Consider the following 14,354-nt stretch of genomic DNA (forward strand, 5'->3'; position numbering starts at 1 on the left):
TACAAGTCTGCCCTCCACAGGAGAACAAATGTGTCAGCTGCAAAGGATTTTAAATACTTGTTTTTAAAGTATTTTAGTGGAAACCATGATTTACATTAACTAAATGAAGGTTTTATTTGAGACCATATAATACCATTAAAATTAATTTTCTCCTTCTGAATTTATAGGGGAAGATGAGAAATTGATACCTGGGAGAGAGGGAAGAAGCCGCCTTTCCAAAGAGGGTGAAATATTGAAAAGTTGGTCTCTCCAAAAGACTCAATAAAGGAATTAAAGTTAAGAGATCAGAGCCAGATGGCTCTATCCAGGACTCTCAGGGTTACTACAAAGCAGAAATTGAAGCACTAAGATAAGATATTTTAAAATGCATGAAAATGTGATACAAGAAATGGATCAGACACCAGTGTAGAAAATCCATGGTACAGCCGAGAAGATGTGAAAAGGTATGCTCACTGAACCTCATATGATTAAGCTTTTGGCTTTGGTTTGGATTAGCATTCTACAATTTCAGATGTTGTGTTAACTTCTTTTTTCTGTAACCTGAAATTCATAGAATAGGTCTTGTGCTGTCTCTCCACACTTATGTGTATGTGTGTATGAATGTGCATGTTCATACACTTTCTGCCAGTGAGAAAACTGCAAAAACAGTAAATCCCATTATGTTTTGGCACATTTGCTTCTGCGATTCAAATGCAAAAGATGCAAAAATGAAAAATACAGGAAAAATGTACTAAACTATTTCAAAACCATCAAGAATAAATATTCACTCCAATTCTCAGAACATAGGCGCTGGTCTGGGGTGAATTTTCTATTAATTTTTTTAGTTGAGTATTGGGAATATACCAGACTCACTAATGGCTGTCACTAAAGAACATACAAAGAGTAGTATGGAATTACAAATCATAAAAATACATCTGTTCTCTATTCCACTTGCATGAATCCTCAAGCACTTCTATCAACTACTGATTTACAACCAATGCAACAGAAATCAGAATCTAGTCCACAGAACATAGACACCATTGTTCAGCATACAGTTTTCAACTGGTTAGTCAAGTATTTGCATGTAATCTCCACTGTGGACTGTATCCGCTAAATCAAAGAAATAAAGTAGCTAAATATACATGGATCTTCTGTCCCTAAAATTTATATTCTTATTAGAAATGAGCCTACATCAAAATCTCATTTCCTAATGCTTCTGAACTTTGGCAGAGGTCATTCCAAATTTAGATCCAGATCTGAATTTTACAGCTGTCCCTCCCTCTAAGGGGCTGAACCAAATCCTAATTAGAGTGGGAGGCTGAAACTCAGGATCCACATCTGAATTTTGTAGCTGAGGCCTGTTTCTGATTCCTATCACATACATACAACTCTCTACTACAGTTATTTATAAATCTCACCAATCCGTTGCACAGGAAAAATCCAGGTTTCCCTATACTGAATAATTCATTGCAATAGGCAGCATAAGCCATCAACATATTGGCCAAGTTAATACAAATTAATCAGTTTAAGAATCTGGTGTGCTAGACGCCAATGATTCATTGAAGGGTGGAGATCTTCTCTGCACGCTGACAATATCTGCTGTAAGTGAATAAAAGACGGTTGTTGCTCTAATATTAGTTTGTCATCTGCTTTGCCAATTCCATTTAAAAAAATGACTGTGCCTAAAACTCTTCCTCTGGAGAGAAAACTGACATTAAGGTACGCCACCCATTTCCATTGCTGCTTTTCTTTTTTAATATCAGTTCCATCTGTTTGCTATGGAAACTTCATGTCTTTGAATTGTCTGTTTACTCACTTGCAAGTTGTCCTCTTGTTTGACTGTATTCTGCCCTTCATTTGTTACTTATCAGCATTCACCATTCCGAGCATCAGCCATTGGCGACTCTTCCTACTTTTCAATACATTGCATGTTGTAGTTCCTTGTCCTTCGTCGGCCTGAGATTTCTTGTTTCCGCACAACGTGATTGATTTCTGCTCTGGAGCAGTATCTTTTCCAGCCCATGCGCTCTCTCCTTTCCTATCCTTCGCTCTCGCAGGGCTCTCTAAACGTCTCATCCAGCATTTTGTGATCTCTGTAGAACCTTCCCATCCCCCTACATATCTTTCGCTGTAGCTAAACTTTTTCCTGGTTTTATTTGGAGTAGCCAATAGATTGACTTTAGAGTAAAGCTCTCTCCTAACAGCAGTAATTTGTTTAGCGCTGTACTATTGCTCTGCCAGTAATTTATATTTGCTAATTTAACAGCTGCAGAATATTATTCTACATGGTTCATTATTGCACAACCCTTCCTCAGAAGGTCCTGTACTTGGACTCCTGCATCTGCCTCCCTTACATTTCCATAATAATTGAATATTAATAATATATAATAATTAACATATACGTAGATTCTCAGTGAATACTTTTTTCCCTCTTCAGTCACTCATGTATGGTTGCATGGTAAGGAGTTTTAACTCTTGAATGCAAATCTTTCTATAAGAAGCATCACACTGATGATATTTCTTCTGGCTACTATAGAAAACTGCTGCTCTAGCATAAGATCTTTAGTACTGTCAAGGGAAAGTCACCCTGACTAGCAACTTGTTTCTTACCCTCATCTCTTTATACCATCACTTAAATGCAGTCTGGTGTTTTTCCACTTTAAGAAAGTGAAAGCAACAGTTCTCTCAAAACCCAAGCAAGCAAGAGGGATAGAAGTTAGGCTGGCAGGGACAGACTGAAAATCGAGTGGCCTGCAAACAGGTAACTGCAACAAGGAAGGGCACTCCTGTAATACATTTGGCATGCAGACAAATTATCAGGCAATTTGGGAACAAATTCAGGTTTTAAATCTCTCTCATTGTAATGTGGCTAATTTGGTGATTACTTAAAAGGACATGTATCATTACGGTATACTTTTTATTATATAATAGCTTCTTATGGAACATGCACTAGACCCAATGGCTGGGGAAAAACACTATTCCAGAGTCTCGTACCTTTCAAAGAAGGATACTTCAAAGTCTAGATGAAATTATTGGTTAAGTTGCAGAATTGTTAGTATTTGGAATGGCTGTTGAACAGGGACAACAGAAAAAAAAATTAAAAACAACTATTTTGAGCATCTCTAAAACTCATTATTCATGGCATTGAGGGTGTAGCTACTAAAAAAATCCAAATAAAAACAAAACAAAAAAGAGTATGTGGTACATAACATGCATAACATTGCTAAACTGTTTAGCCAAACACTAGCAAACTTAATAATTATTACAACAAATTATAAACAAGTAAGAAGTTATTTGCACTGCTTTATGGGAATTACATCTTAAATACCAGAACCAGCTCATTAGGGAACACTGAAAAGAGGAAATTGCCTAACCTTATTAGCAATAAACAGTTAGCTAAATGGTATTGTCCTCCATTTATAACAAACAGTGGCAACTTGCAATGTGCTAAATCGTGTAGATAGATCTCCTTCAGTACCATTCATAATTTGGGGTTCAGTGACACTGCATCCTAATCAAGGCACATAGTATTCAAAACAATCTTGCTCATTGTCTGATGCCACGGACATTTCTTTTATGGTATCACTGCATATATCGAATCCTGACACAGCAATCTTGATAATTTAGTTACTGTCCATTCAACAGTTCACGCAGAAGATGGGAACGATTGGTGTATCACACAGCAACACAACCTAGAGAAAAACCGTACACAGCTTGTTTGTTCCATAAGGGATATCAGTATGTATGCCGATACGATGTTTTTGGCATCGTAACTCCAGTATGTAGCCATGATGGCTTGGACCAGTACCATGAGACAAAGAAGCTAGCCGCTCCTGTCTCCTGCCTGGTGAAGCTTATCAAATGGTGATAACCTGCAGTAAGGGTGACCTATAATATGGATAGACAGTACTGTGTAATAACTCATTGCAAGGAATTTATATATGGCAGTGTCACTGGTAATGTCACTACTCCAAATTTCTGTTTTATTCCTCAGGTATGTAGCACTGTGGGACACCCTGTAATAATGCCTATCCCAGTTTTTCAAAAATGAATGTTTTATCCGAAGTGAGCTCCAATACCAGGATGAAGTGAAATTTCACCTGTCAGTTTTTAACATGCATATTAATCCACTTACTTTAATTTAAAAACATTACTAGGCAGAAAAAAAATATTCAGATTAGCTAGGACATGCACAAGGAAGAACAAGGCTTCAAAGACCTCATCCATGATTGGAATCTTAAAATACTCCATTTCTTACACTTAGAGACAAGTTGCATTTAAAGGTTTATATTATTATACAGATGTATTAATTTAGCTGTGTTAATTATATATTGCCACTTATGCAGCTTGGCAAAGCACTTTAAATCATATATAAAGGTTCTCACCACTCCTTCAAATATTAATTTGGCAAAGGTGTCACTATAACAATTATCAAGGTGATAAGTTTGGTGTCTGTTGACCGATATATGCTGGCTAGCGTATTATACAAATATTATAGTCACTTCCTCATAGTAGAGATCTTTTGGGTTTTTTAATTAAAGGGTAACAAATTTAGCAAAATTGAACCATGTTTACTTACATAATCAAGTTCTATATTAAAAACAGCCTTTGGAAAGTATATTGAATAACATATATCTATCTATAGAGCAAGGGCAGGTCATTCTCACTATCAGGCCCTCATTTCTGTAGTTTACTAATCTATCACCAGAAATTTGCACAAGCTACGGCCTGCCACAATCTGATCTGAGAACATTGTAAGATCTACCTCTTGCTTAAGCTTTTCAATAACTGCCACCTCACACTCTGTCATTTGGCCTACTTACAAGGTCTTTTTTATCCCGATCTTTTAAAAAGCCTTGCTGCCACAGGGAAAGGAGTTATCTCATACAAAGTTCTCCAATGCCTCCCATTTACTGTTGAATGCTTGACCCACTTGAGAAACTTTGGACAAATCATTTGATCACTGCAGAAGTCATAAGCATAGGCCTATTGGCTGTTCTCTGACATCAGTGATCACAGCTATATATATTCTCTGGCAGATAATCACATTCTAGTGAAAGGTATGGAAAAGCAAAATAATTGCTTAGTGTGACCTTCTCATGCATGTGGCCCAAGTGTTCATTTTTCACATCTGTCTGCCTTTGGGTAATTACAGTATATATTTGGTAGCAATCATTGCATACCATCCAAAGACCTGCTTGTTGATATATTATTTCTTGTGTCAACCACTTGATAAATAATCAATGGCAGCTTAGATACAGTAATAGATGGTGGTTTTGGAAGGAGCTATAACAATCGCCGTGATTCTTCCTTTTCCTCCTCCTAAAGTCCATGGAGTAGTTAAATAAATACAATTACATTTCTTGGTCTATGTTTTGCTACTACTGCTTTAAGGATTACAATATCTAGACAAAAACATGGCCAGTTAAAGATGTCTGTATGATATTAAAAATCTATATAAAAAATAATTTAAGAGTTAGATTGTGATAACTGAAGTGAAAAACAATGTGTGATAAAATTTTAATATTAATAATGTTAAAAAAAAGTAATACTTTTTTGCTCTTCTCTATTGCCTTCTATCTGAGGATTCTAAAATGACTTACAAATGTTATTAAATCAAGCCCGTGAGGTAGTATTAGCCCTATACGATTGATGCACAACATTGTTAAAGTAACAGTAAATCAATGGCAGAGCCAAAACCAGAACCCATTGCAGCGACTGAAATCACTAGTCCAGGTTTCCAATGTATGTAATAATCAGCGTAGCATGAAGTATGCATATAACTGTAAGCCAGTATGTAGCCTCACCAGATGCAGAAGGAAAAGTAATGTCCCAACTGAGGTCTCTTCTGATGTCTTTCTTCAGGGCTTGTTTTATTTCCAAATGCACAAACTCAGAACCAGAACAATTCAACTCAAACTAGTCAAAGGTTGCCAACTCTCACAAGATAACAAAGTTGCACTGCCTTTCAAAACAAGTCAGTCCCATTTTAGTTGCCACAGGTTCATGCCCACAGTGCCACCAGCCAATTGTCGGTACAGCCATCATACCACCAGACCCCCAAAATATTCCCCCCCCACCCGGAGGTGTACCACACCACCAGAAATGCCCCAAGAGTCACTGACCAACAACGGTGGCACAGTGCCACTCCACTCCCCACTCCCAGCCCTGTGGAGCTCCTGCCTGGCCATGCCAGTCCCCAATCCCCCCCCCCCCCCCGACTCACCCCAAGCAGTCCTCCCAGCTTTGCCACCCTTTCCTCCCTCCCTCACACAAACCCCCATAGACTGCATCCCTCTGCATCCCATTCCCCCAACAGACCTCCCCCGGCTGGTGCAGGTGTAACACCACCAGAGATGCACCAACAGAAAGACCACTGGACACAGCTGAGCTTTTAATAAAATAATAATAATAATAAAAAGTAAAAGCATTGCAGAACCAGCAGTCAGGCAAGGGCAGGCAAATTGCAGGCTGCTAGACTGCCAGCCTGCTGCTCTCAGTACCCCCCACCATGCACCCAACCAAACCACAATCCCCCTCTACCAACCAACCAACCCCTCTGTAGTAGTCTAGGCAGAAGGCAGCCAATGGACAGATAGTAGGACAGACTACAGGGCATGCAAGAAGCAAGCACATGCAGAATCTCATGACCACACAGGGGAGAGGCAAGAGGGCGTAATTATCACCTTAGGATTTTCAAGCTTCCATCAGCTGGGAGGAGACAGGGCACACCCATCCTCTATGGTAATCTGCTATGCCAGTTTCTCTTTCCCTTTTATTATAACCATGCTCTGATCAGCCATGTGAAACTCAGGAACCCAGTAACCCATTACATGTAGGATTGTCACAACCTTGTCACAACAACTAATCATGGGTGAACCTCCAGAGATTTGCTTTGGTTCGACTTTGAAGAGTTCATTTCCTAGGCCTGAAAAATCAGGCCCTAAATTCAGGTTAGTCTGTCTCTCACCAGATCTCCCAAGCATAAATACCATGACGACAGATTTCACTGTTGTGATTTAGTACTTCCATTGATGGTCAAAAACAAGCACTTTTTTCTTTAAGTAGTATAAAAGTTAACCAAACAAAAAGGTCTTGGGTTCACTTTACATTTTGGTTTAAGTTTTTGGTCAATTATGACTTTATCTGACGCAGCTTTATCAACTCTCCTGATTTTATTATGAGTCTCATTTGAATGTTTCTGTAAGCCCCAGCACCTGACATCATATGAATATATAGATCTCAGCTTTCTTATTTTTTTAAGTTTGTAGCCATTATGGCTGCAACCTTTGAAAATGAACTGTATGTAGACTGCAGGTTCAGAAACAAGAAAACAAAACATAAAAGTAATAAATACTAATACTAATAAAGAAATAATAAAGAATATTTGAAGTATTAGAAATTTAAGCCAATAATTATTTTGGGGCCTGATTCATGAGTTCTAAACATCTGAGGCCTGGTCTACACTACGCGTTTAAACCGATTTTAGCAGCTTTAAACCGATTTAACGCTGCACTCATCCACACAACGAGGCCCTTTCTATCGATATAAAGGGCTATTTAACCGGGTTTCTGTACTCCTCCCCGACGAGGAGGAGTAGCGCTGAAATCGGTATTACCATATCGGATTAAGGTTAGTGTGGCCATAAATTGACGGTATTGGCCTCTGGTGGTATCCCACATTGCACTATTGTGACCGCTCTGGACAGCAATCTGAACTCGGATGCAGTGGCCAGGTAGACAGGAAAAGCCCCGCGAACTTTTGAATTGCGTTTCCTGTTTGCCCAGCGTGAAGCTCTGATCAGCACGGGTGGCGATGCAGTCCCAAATCCAAAAGAGCTCCAGCATGGACCATACGGAAGATACTGGATCTGACCGCTGTATGGGGAGACAAATCTGTTCTATCTCCGTTACAGAAGACGAAATGCCAAAGCATTGAAAAATCTCCAGGCTACGATATAGAGTCTACAGCACAGTCCGTGGGACAAGCTTAATGGAAAGCCAAAGAATCAAATGGACGCTCATGGAGGGAGGGAGGGGGGTACTGAGGACTCCAGCTATCCCACAGTCCCCAGCAGTCTCCGAAAAGTATTTGCATTCTTGGCTGAGCTCCCAATGCCTGTAGGGTCAAACACATTGTCCGGGGTGGTTCAGGGTATAGGTCGCCAATTTACTCCCCTTCCCCCCCCCCCCCATGAAAGAAAAGGCAAAAAAATCATTTGTTGACTTTTTTCAATGTCACCGTATGTCTACTGCATGCTGCTGGTAGACACGGTGCTGGGGCAATGAACAGCAGCATCCTTTCTCCTTCCTTCCCCGGTGGCAGACAGTACAGTGCAGTAGGACTGGTAACCATCCTTGTCATCAGCCCGTGAGTGCTCCTGGCTACCCTCAGGTGAGGTCAGCTGGGGGCGCCTGGGTAAAAATAGGAATGACTCCCGGTCATTCCAGTAGATGGTACAGAACGGCTGGTAACCTTCATCATAGCAACTGGGGGCTGAGCTCCATCAGCCCCCTCCCTTTCATGTGTAAAGAAAGACTCGTACTGCCTCGACTATCATAGCAGCGGGATGCTGTGCTCCTCTCCCCCACACTGCTTAATGTCCTGCCTGGACTATCATAGCAGCGGGATGCTGTGCTCCTCTCCCCCCCACCGTTAATGTCCTGCCTGGACTATCATAGCAGCTGGAGGCTGCCTCCCCCTCATTTTATCTCACTAAAAACTCAGTGTTCTTATTCCTGCATTCTTTATTACTTCATGACACAATGGGGGGACCCTGCAATGTAGCCCAGGAGGGTTGGGGTAGCAGGGAAGCAACAGGTGGGGTTGTTGCAGGGGCACCCCCTAGAATGGCATGAAGCTCATCATTTCTGCAGGATCTGACACGGAGCGGCTGTGCTCTCTGGTTCTCTGGTACACGGTTCTCTAGTACACTTGCCCCATATTCTAGGCAGGACTGACTCTATTTTTAGATACCATAAAGGAGGGATTGACTCGGGGAATCATTCCCATTTTTGTCTTTGCGGCCCGGCCAACCTCAGCCAGGGGCACCCATGACAGCAGCAGATGGTACAGAACTGAACCCTGCAAGACCTTGCAGAACCCTCATCTCATCACCAATTTACAATGGCACAGCAGACAGTACAGAACGACTGATAACCATCTCTGCTATCTTGCAAAAGCAAATGAATGCTGCTGCGTAGTGCTGCAGTACCACGTCTGTTAGTAACATCCAGCAGACATACGGTGACAGTAAAAAAAAAGCTGAACGGGCTCCATGGTTGCCGTGCTATGGTGTCTGCCCAGGCAATCCAAGGAAAAAAGGCGCGAAATGATTGTCTGCCGTTGCTTTCACAGAGGAAGGAATGAGTGACGACATTTACCCAGAATCACCCGCCACACTGTTTTTGCACCATCATGCATTGGGGTCTCAACCCAGAATTCCAGTGGGCGGGGGAGACTGTGGGAACTATGGGATAGCTATGGGATAGCTACCCACAGTGCAACGCTCCAGAAATTGACGCTAGCCTTGGATCATGGAAGCACACCACCGAATTAATGTGCTTTGTGTGGCCTCGTGCACTCAACTTTATACAATCTGTTTTACAAAACCGGTTTATGTAAAATTGAAATAATCCATAGTGTAGACATACCCTGAGTGTTAGCAACATTGCTGATAAATTCCCCTCTCTTTGACACAACCTAATTTATGTCATGATCCCAGTTTTCAAAACTTAGCTGCCTAAATCAAGGCACCTAATCCTGTATTTCGGGCTCAATTCTGCAAGGTGATAATCATGCAGGTCCTGATTCAGACAAGAAACATGTGCTTAACCATAGTACACGTGCTTTAATTTTGAAGTCAATGGGACTAGTCACACGACTGAAATTAAGCATGCGCTTAAGTGATTAGATGCATTGGGGCCAGGATGGTAAGCCACTTACTGGACTATTCAATAAATTTAAACTATCAGCATAAAAATAGTGCCTAAAAATAGGTATTTGTGTGTCCAACTGCTGATTTTATTGTAACCTCTATGGTTGACCCATATATTTTCAAAGATTGTATACAACTACAGTGCATGAAAATTCAGGCTGGTTTCTACTTAAGTGATGACAGAAGTGGACAAATTCTACCAATCCCTGGGAAACATTTTCCAAAGCTTCACATTACAGAGAAAGATTTCCAACAGAGAGGACCTGGAACTCCTGGATCATGGTTCAGGTCCATCCTCCTAATTTCCATTACTGAACATCTGGCTTTGGATATGCCTACAGGGCATCAGAAAGTGTGATTGCCATAGGTGTAGACATAGCAGAACTAGCTGCTAGATGAAACCTAGTTGAGTAACAATAGGTGGGAGCACAGTGGCTATATTCCCCACCCATCCAGGTACATACATACATGGCCACCAACTATGCTGCCATGGCTTCACTGCTCCTGTTATTCTAGCTAGACTTGATCTAACTAGCTCAAAGCTAGCTCTGGTATGCCTACATCTGTGGCAATACCAACTCCCAATTGCCATGTAGACATACTTTTACTCCTAGAGCATTTTCCCAGAAAAAGAAATCTACACGTGTATGACAGAATATATTTTAATTAAAAATGCTTAAGAGTTACATTTCCTGGATGTTTCAATATGGTTCTTTTTTTTAAGATGATTAACAAGTCATTGGTTGCTATTATGAAAAGCACTGAGAAAAAGCTAGTAGGAGAAGAAAGAATAGAAGACGGTAATTTTCTCTCTTTTTTTTATAAAGCATATGATTGTTAATACATTCAGTTATAATTGAAGTATCTTGTTTGTTAAAATACGAAGTCTTTGGATAGATTATTCTAGTTCATGTGAATCTCCTAATTTAAAAAAAAAGCCATCGGCCTTTCCAGCATTTACATGCAATGCTTTTGCCTCATTGATATGTCATGTATCATTTAACACCACTCATCATAATTGATTAGGATTCTCTGATCCACCAGAATGCAGATCTCGGAGCACATGGTTGCATGCATTCAAATTGGTGACAGGGCGAGTCTTGCAGAATATTCTACCTGTGTGAAGTTGTCCTCAGTGCAACGGGACTCATTTTAGTTGCACCTAAGCCCTATCTTGACAGCATAAGTGGGACTTAAATGATGCATAGGCCAGTGCTGGCTCTCTGCATAGGAGGGAACTTCACCCCAGTATGAAGGGCATGGGCCTCACAAGAGAAGAGAGTTTTGAGGAGGGATTTGAATGAAAAGAGTATCTGTGCCTGGTGGACTAGATTATTTGGTTTCTATTTTCCATTCTTATTTCAACTTTTGTTGTGGGAGTCAAAAATAAGGGGACAGAATGGGGTCTAAGGGCTGGAAATAGCATCAGCATTAATCAAATTCTTTAAGTCCACTGGATATTTATAATTTATCTTATAGTGATAAAAGTCTGGCCCTGTTGAAATCAATGACAAAAATTCCATTGGTTTCAATGGAACCAGGGCTTCACCCTAGGAAGTTCTGCTTTTTAAAAAAGTTCATTTTAAAATACCTCTTTTCCTCGGAATACAACATTTTTGCCTTTGTGGTGAACTTTAAACATAACCACTCTAGCCCAACCATTGAACATGGTGTTTGTATTGTTCCATCTTGGCTAAAAATCTCTTTTCTATAGCTATATTGCAGAAGCACACAGACTTTTAACTTCTGGTTATAAATTGCCAGAGGTTCTTTAAATAAACATTTTAATTCACCAAGCCATCCTGTACTATTAATTCACTTTATACAGTTTCAGATTAATTCTTTCTTCTCGCTCCTTTTGACAGGAGGCTTCGTTCTCCCTTCAGTGCATGTTTGTATATCCAATAATACTAATGGGAGTTATGAACACTCACTGAGGAAATAGGAGACTGCTGTGGAAGAAAAATGCAGTCTTCATTCTTAGGTTGTTTGCAGGATGTCAGAGACAGTTTATTCTCAAGCAATTGCAAGGGGGAGACATGGACAGGGATTCCCCCTTCTTGGCATGTCTCTGCCAGATAATCAATTGGTGCAAGCATTTATACCTTTTGTTGCATACAATAATGATGAACACCTGCATCTTGTTTATACATATCCCTTCCTGATATCTTACTTTTCTCAATAGTTTCTGCTACAGTCTGTGTTCCATTCTTATCTTACACAAGGCCAAACAATATCTCTTACAGTTTTCCCACTCGCCCAGGGCCTGCCTTAAAGTCTCGCATTATTAGAGTTAGAGTCAGCTTGACTCTTGCACTATTCTGTTGAAAATTAAGATGTCTGGGTCCAAATTCCCTTTATTCCTTTTTCCAGTTCCACACTGCCATAGTATCTTTCACTTTCAAAAACCTCAAAAACCTAGATTCCCAGTTGCTCTGAGTTTTGACTTGATGCAGCTGAGGAAAGTGTGGGTAAAGGTGACCATAAATGCTGATCATAATCCAGGGTCAAGGGAACGGGGACAGAGGGAAGCCCAAGGCCTGTCTTGATTAGAAAAGTTGCAGCAGTTTAACAGAAATCATTCTTAAATTGATTTAGGTAAACTGGTGGAAACACTTGAAGGCACACCTTAACCCTTGCTTCAACTGGTTTAGCACAATCTGGTAAATTACAGGTGCAAGCTCAACCAATTTAAGCAAGGGTTAAAGTGTGTCTTCAATAGAGGCTTGCATTAATTAATTCTGTCTAGTTAAAAGTCCATTTAGTTCAACTGGTGTAACTTTTCTCATATAGACAATACCTTACAGCAGTCTTTTGGATGCTCTATGTTACACCAGCAGCTGCAGTTCCATTGGGATCACTGCATCAGTTAAGAACCAGCTGAAGCAATCTGCACTTCTACAAAGGGAAATCCTTGGCCATAGGCAGGACCAAGAACCCAGCTTTCTCTGTGTGCACACACACACAAACCAATACCGTGCAAAGAACATTCCAAAATATGAAGTTAGTACTAAATCTTGCTCCCAGCACACATCTCAAGCATCTTCTCTGTACCTCGGGATTCAACCACTTTTGGGTCTAGAGCAGAAAATAATAATTTCCAATTATCTCTAGGCAGCAGGGTGGCCTCTTTAGCCACACCACCAGTCTCAGAGCTGGAGATTCATCTGTATCACATGCACCCTGTACTTTGTGAGGAAGAGAATGGCTGATGGAGCTGTTTAGGGATATATCTACCTCCTTGTCTCTTCTCCAGCCTGTTGCACATCAGCTTGCCTGGAAACCTTACACAGCACACAAGGGAACAAGCTTCATAAATCTTGTTTTTTTTTCTACCCCATAAAATGGTGCCACACTGGCTCTGTTTTGCACCAAGCCATTCACATTCAAAGAAGGAGAACAAGATTTTCTCCTGAGTTGTAATAGAAAAGTCATCTTGATGCTCAGGCTCTCTGACTGGGAGAATTCCAATGAAATTGTGACCAGGTAGAAGTTTACCTCAATTCTTGGTACCAAAAACGTATCTGCAAAAGTGAGAGTGTCCTTTCCAAAGCTTGGCCACCAATGAGCTAACCATTGCCCAGCTAAACGGAACTATATTTATGACATTAAAGAGTAAGAGAGCTAAGTATCAGGGGGTAGCTTTGTTAATCTGTATCCACAAAAACAACAAGGAGTCCGGTGGCATCTTAAAGACTAATACATTTATTTGTGCATAAACTTTTGTGGGTAAAAGTCTCACTTCTTCAGATGCATGGAGTGAAAATAACAGATGCAGGCGTTATTATGCTGATATGAAGAGAAGGGAGTTACCTCATGATGGCACATATCATATATATATATATTGGTTCCTGGGTTAGTGTTTCCGTGGTGTGTGTGGAGTTGCTGGTGAGTATCAGAGGAACCAACCATATCAGTTACACCAGCAGGGACTCATTCACCTGCACATCTACTAAAGTGATATATGCCATCATGTGCCAGCAATGCCCCTCTGCCATGTACATTGGCCAAACTGTACAGTCTCTATGTAAAAGAATAAATGGACACAAATTGGACACTAGGAATGGTAACATACAAAAGCCAGTAGAAGAACACTTCAATCTTCTTGGACATTCTATAACAGATTTAAAAGTAGCCATACCTGAAAAAAAAATTTAGAAACAGACTTCAAAGAGAAACTGCAGAACTAAAATTCATTTGCAAATTTAACACCATTATTTTGGGCTTGAATAGGAACTGGGAGTGGCTGGCTCACTACAAAAGCAACTTTCCCTCTCCTGGAAATGACACCGCCTCATCATTTACGTCCACCCTGATTGAACTGGTAAGCACTGGTTCTCCACTTGTGAGGTAACTCCTTCTCTTTATGTGTCAGTATAATAATGCCTGCAACTGTAATTTTCACTCCATGCATCTGAAGAAGTGGGTTTTTTATCCA

At 40.5% G+C, this 14,354-nt stretch overlaps 1 long non-coding RNA gene across 1 annotated transcript in view; it reads left to right on the plus strand.

The window, feature by feature from the left end:
- LOC115660023 overlaps window positions 1–13,812 on the plus strand; it is a 95,021-nt gene extending 81,209 nt beyond the window's left edge. Inside the window, exon 3 of the long non-coding RNA XR_004002714.1 lies at window positions 13,777–13,812. This is a non-coding gene — a long non-coding RNA (uncharacterized LOC115660023). The remainder of the gene's footprint in view (window positions 1–13,776) is intronic.
- The last annotated feature ends 542 nt before the right edge of the window (window positions 13,813–14,354 follow it).

Source organism: Gopherus evgoodei, chromosome 11, assembly GCF_007399415.2.
Source record: "Gopherus evgoodei ecotype Sinaloan lineage chromosome 11, rGopEvg1_v1.p, whole genome shotgun sequence".
NCBI classification, from domain to species: Eukaryota; Metazoa; Chordata; order Testudines; family Testudinidae; genus Gopherus; species Gopherus evgoodei.